Below are 6,310 nucleotides of genomic sequence, written 5' to 3' on the forward strand. Positions count from 1 at the left end.
CGCTTATCCCGACGAAAACTCCGACCCTCTATCCACCAATATCCCAACCGTGCACCCCGCCCACCGTGCACTCGCACAAGGAAGCACATCCATATTGAACTCCCTCATGTCATCCTTTACCTTCCCCATCTTGAACATCGAACCTTGTTTTCCAATGGCAGGTATCATTGTTTCCTACCATAAGAAAAGAAGGTGCTATGCATGGCAAGATGAGGACGGTGGAGAACAACATAAGAGAATGCAATGTCAATTTTCTTCAGAGGCCGTATGATGATAATATTGGTAGACAGAGGGTTGAAATTCTTTGCGAATGAGATTTGCTTTGCTTCCTCGAGCCTGGATGGGTATATGAAATTAATGTGATGATTGGCTATTGATGTAAGTACTTTCTTCAATTCGTTCAGTTGCCCGCCTAGGGGTGTCCAAAAAGCCCGGAGCCCGGACCCGGCCCGGTGTCCGGCCCGGGCCCGACCCGGTCGTGCCCGGGCCCGGGTCGCCGTTGACGAGCCCTGTCCGGGCCCGGCCCGGGCCCGGAACAGTGCCCAAATTTGGGCACTGGTTCTTCGAATGGCCGGGCCGGGCCGGACCGGCCCGGCCCGGCCCGGCCACAACGGTCACTTATGTGACCGTTGAATCCGGGCCGGGCCGGGCCAGCCCGGCCCGAACTCATCTATTTCTCTCTCTACTACTCTCTTATACAATCTTATACTATCTCATACTAATATACTATCCTATAATCTTTTGTATTTTCTAATACTTCCAACAAATGGCTTCTGGGTCTGATTATGAAGAGCAACATGCAACTCCTACCGATCCAGAGATGAGTCCTCCTACAACAACTCCTCATCCTACCGGTGTTAATCCTGAATCTGGTGGCGACGAATCTACGGCACCAAGAGCTCCAAAAAGGCCGAGGTCTGATGTATGGAATTTTTTTGAGAAGATAGACGTCACCAAGGATGAACACGGTAGGATCATCTCTCAGAATGCGAAATGTGCGTTGTGCGGCCAGATATTCAAAGCTCATCATAAGAGCGGCACCAACCATCTCAAACGGCATATTGAAAAACACAACAAAGGCCAAAATCTACAAGGTGATATCCGGCAGTCTATGCTTTCCCAATCATCCTCATCAGGTACCCTCGGCAGTTGGAATTATGACGCTGCCCGAGCCCGGAAATGCGTAATCAGGTTTATTGTTCTTAAAAACCTTCCTTTTAAATTAGTAGAAGATGATGAATTTGAAGATATGTTTAGAGATGGTTTTTATCCTGCATTTACAAAATTTTCTCGTCAAACCTGTCAACGTGATATTTTAAAATATTATGTTGAGGAACAGGGAAAAATAATTTCTTATTTTCAAAATTTAAACTGCAAATTTTCTTTAACTTCTGATATTTGGTCATCTAGAGTGCAAACTGGTTATTTATGTATAACAGCACACTGGATTGATGAAAGTTGGAAAATGTTTAAAAGAGTTGTTTCTTTTATTGCAATTGAAGAGGCACACACTGGTATTAATGTTGCAAATTTAATTGTTGAAGAACTTGGACAACTAAAAATTGATCAAAGAATATTTACTATTTCACTAGATAATGCAAGTAATAATAATGTAGCTGTTGATTTTCTGAAAATAACTTTGTCATTGCCATGTCATGGTGAGCTTTTTCATGTTAGATGTATCTGTCATATTTTAAATTTAATTGTTCAAAGTGCATTTTCTGAAATTAAACCCATGATAGAAAAAGTTAGAACAGTTACTAATATGCATAATGCTTCTGAAATGAGAATTAAAAGATGGAAACAATGTTGTAAAAGAAAAAATTATAAGCCTAGACTAATTCCAAAAGATGTTGACCATAGGTGGAATTCCACCTATGCAATGTTATCTGTAGCAATAGAATATAAAGAAATTATAAATGATTTTATAAATTTTTATGCTTCTAGTTCTAGCTCTGGTAGTGCTTATGGAATAACTGAAGATGAATGGACAGTTATATGTAAATTAAATGAGATGTTACAAGTTTTTTATGATGCTACTATGTTATTATCTGGTTGTTATTATCCAACTATTACTTTAGCTGCTTTACAAATTTTAAATATTCAAAAATTTTTTGCAAAATATCGTATGGATGATACTTTTGGAAATATAATTTTTCAAATGGAGAGTAAATTTAATAAGTATTTTAGGCCTATTCCTCATATTTTTGGTATTGGTGTTCTTATTGATCCATGCTTGAAGGAAATTGGCCTTCGAAGTTTGTTACAATCATTATATGGTGGACAGATTATAGACTTAGATGATGGATCCACCCTTACTGCTACTACTCATTATTTAGCTATTAGAAATTATTTTCAAACCTTATATGATGAGTATGCAGCTAGATATGGTGTAGCTACACAACAGTCTTCAGCTTCGGCACCTTCAGCTTCGAGCACAGGTCGAGGTAAAAGTGTAAGTTTTGATAGGTATGCAATGGTAGCTGAACTAACTGGTGGATCTGGAACTTCATCAGGATTAGAGGTTTCTGAAATAGACGAATATTTATCTGCTTCCTTAGTTAAATGTCAAGGAAATTCTTTAGATATTTTCCAATGGTGGAAAGTATATGGATCAGTTTCATATCCTATACTTTCCACCATGGTTCGTGACTTACTATCAGTGCAGGTTTCGACTGTAGCCTCGGAATCCGCTTTCAGCACAGCAGGACGTTTGATCGACGACCACAGGACATGCTTAGATCCGTATACTGTACAAGCGGTGATGTGCTTACAGGATTGGTGGAGATACGAGAAGCGAACACAAGGCATCGAACGGATTGCTATGATTGAAGATAAATTTGAAGAGTTGGGACTAGCAGATAGATATAATGATTAGATAATATTCATAAAATTGTAATTTTTATTTCTTAGCTTTAAATTTGAATTAAATTATTTCGAAAAAAGTTGCAAATGATAGTGATATGGGTGAGTAGGTGCCAACCTAGTTGGGATGTACTCATCTATTGTGATGCGACGAATTTCGAAATAAATTTATACTTGTAAAGGATTTACCGATTATTAATAAAGAAGTTATTTTTATCATTTTTTGTACTTGTAATTTATGTCATTTCATTTCAAGTTATTAATAAAATTTATGACATTTTTTATAATAATTTATAATTTATGGTTTTGTTAAAATTTAAAAAAATAAAAAAAAACAAAATTTAAAAAAAAAAAGGCCGGGGCGGGGCCGGGCCGGCCCGGATGGACAGCCCTATGCCCACCTGTGTTTATGGAGGGTAGCGGCGGAGGAGATCGTAGTAAGTTCTCAAAGTTGTAAGTTACAACTTGTAACCCTGTTTCTTTGTTGAACGTGCGTTGACATACTGTGATTTCTGTCAGAGGTCGTGCAACGATAAGAGCATGCTTGCCGAAAGCAAAAGTAACATGTGATTAGACGCTATTCTTAAGCTAGTAATTAGATTTTAGACCTACATTCATGTCAAAACTCTAAACAGTAGACAGGCAGCGAGTTTTGGTGGTGGTTCTCTCTTTGCTCTAGTACAAACCTGACAGCAATATTTTTCCAAGACTTGCAAATAAGCAGCTAATTCTAGAAATTGCGGTAACATCTATTTAAAGTATATGATACAAAGGAAAATAATTTGTAGGAAGAAAGAGTAGAACCTTACTTACATGATAATTGAAGATACGGATACGGATGTGTCTCAGTAAGGAGAACTCATATATATATCCGTTAAAATCGGATACAGATACGGATACATATACAGATACGTATCTGGATACTAAACGGATGTGAGAAAACTAAATAATATAAAATATATATATGTAGTTCTTATGATATATTAGAGTTCATTGATGTTCATTATATCTAAGATTGGATCTCTTGATCATTAAAATTAGTCTCAAGTGCATAATGTCACGCGCCATGCAGAAGCATGCTCGCAATAAACCCAAACGAGTCGGCGAGCGATGAACCAAAACCAAAAACGAGTGCAATTCACAAAATAACTACTAAAATCACACACAAACTAAGAAATTTACGTGGTTCGTTAATTGCCTACGTCCACGGAGAGGGGATGGGGAGATTTCACTATATGAAGGAGAAACAACGGGTTACAATCTCTCAAACAACTCTCAAAATAACCCAACTAATGATCTCACACTCCCTCACAATAAATCTCCCTCTCAAAGTGCTCAAAAGAACCCAAATTCTCTGTTCAAACTCTCTCTTAACCCTAGAAACATGTGCTTCTATTTATAACAAGCCCAATCCAAAACAGGGTAGGAATCTAAAAACGAGTCTGCCACACCCGGATGTAGCACGCACCACACCCCTAACAATAGGCAGATTCTGCCATACCTGGGTGTGGCACGCACTACACCCAGGCTGCTGAATTTTTACGTTTTTCAACACTTTGAATAATTCGATGCCGTTTTCTACGATTATCCACCTCGGCGAAGTGTTCTCAAAATTGAGCCGACACCAACATGAGCACCAATGCGTTGTCTCGCCAAATCCGGCTGCACCAATGTGGTTGCCTATGTACCCACTCTCCCAAGGGATCAAGCCACTCGTAGTTCATCCAAATGACTGCGAACGACCTCAACAATCACGAATTTGCAATAAGTCTCTATAATGATCAAACTTATTGCTCAGAACCACCTTTATGAGCATATCCACTGGATTGTCTTTTGTGTGGACCTTCTCGAGCTCCACATCCCCATCTTCAAGAACATCCCGAATGAAGTAATAACGAACGTCGATATGCTTCGCCCTCGTATGGAAAACCTAATTCTTTACCAAATAGATAGCACTCATGCTATCACAATAAATGGTGACGGATCGTTGCGAAACACCAAGATCCTCCAAAAGTCCTCGAAGCCAAATCGCCTACTTAACAGCCTTCGTAATCGCCATATACTTTGCCTCCGTCGTCGACAAAGCCACCATAGACTGCAATGTGCATCTCTAACACACTGGCGCATGGTTCAAGTGAACACATACCCCATCATTGACCGGCGTTTATCCAAATCTCCAGCGAGGTCTGAATCAACGTAACCAATACATAGATGTCCACCGCTAGTGTCCCGCTTAAATACCAAACCAACGTTAAGAGTACCTCGAATGTACCTCAGAATCCATCTCACAGCATCCCAATGACCCAGACCTAGGTTGTGCATGTATCTTGAAATCATGCTCACTGCCTGTGACAAATTCAGCCTCGTACAAACTATGGCATACATCAAACTTCTAACTGTGCTCGCATACGGAGTCTTTGACATCAGCTTTCTAACTTCAACTGTCTTCGGTGAGAGGTCAGTTGAAAGATTCAAACGGGCTCCCAAATGTACACTAACTGGCTTTGTCTCCATATTCACATTAAATCTATGTAGAACTTTCTTCAAATAAGCCACCTGTGTCAAACAAATTCTACCATTATCTCTATCTCTACTAATCTCCATCCCCAAAATGTGCTTCGCTTCACTCAAATCCTTCATCTCGAACTCTTTCGAAAGCTGTACATTTAACTAATCTATAGCAGATCTAGAAATAGAAGCAACCAACATGTCATTGACATAAAGCAATAAATAGATATACGCACCTCCTCGCAACTTGCGATAATACACGCAATGATCAAACTGGCTCCTAATGTACGAATGACCAAGCATAAACCTATCAAATCGCTTCGTGAAGATTGCTTTAATACGTATAGCGATTTCTTTAGCCTACAAATCAATTTCTCCTTTCCTCTAGCTCGAAACCCTAATGGCTGAGTCATATAGATTTCCTCGTCAAGATCACTATGAAGAAATGTCATTTTCACATCCAATTAATCCAATTTTAAACCAAATTGTGCCACCAAAGCTAGAAAGATCTGAATCGAAGAGTGCTTCACCACCGGAGAAAAGATCTTATTGTAATCAATGTCTTCTTCCTGTGCATAGCCCTTCGCTACTTACCTAGCTTTGAACCTGACCGAAGTGCCTTCAATGTTATCCTTCCTCGTATATACCCATTTGCAACCAATAGCCTTCCGCCCCTTTGGAAGCTCAATAAGCTCTCATGTGTCGTTCTTCTAAAGAGATTTCATCTCTTCCCGCATAGCATCCTCCCACAAATCAGCCTCTGAACTCTGCTCAGCCTCTCTGGATGTAGTAGGAACTATCTCATTGACACTCTCTACCGGAAGTGCATAAGCAATGAATGTATTTGTATACCTAGCTGGTAACCGTATGTCTCTCTTGGGTCTCCGAACCGCAATCGAATCCTGAACCTAAACCGTCGGTCCCTGATTTTGCTCTG

This window comes from Asparagus officinalis, chromosome 3, assembly GCF_001876935.1.
Source record: "Asparagus officinalis chromosome 3, Aspof.V1, whole genome shotgun sequence".
NCBI lineage: Eukaryota > Viridiplantae > Streptophyta > Magnoliopsida > Asparagales > Asparagaceae > Asparagus > Asparagus officinalis.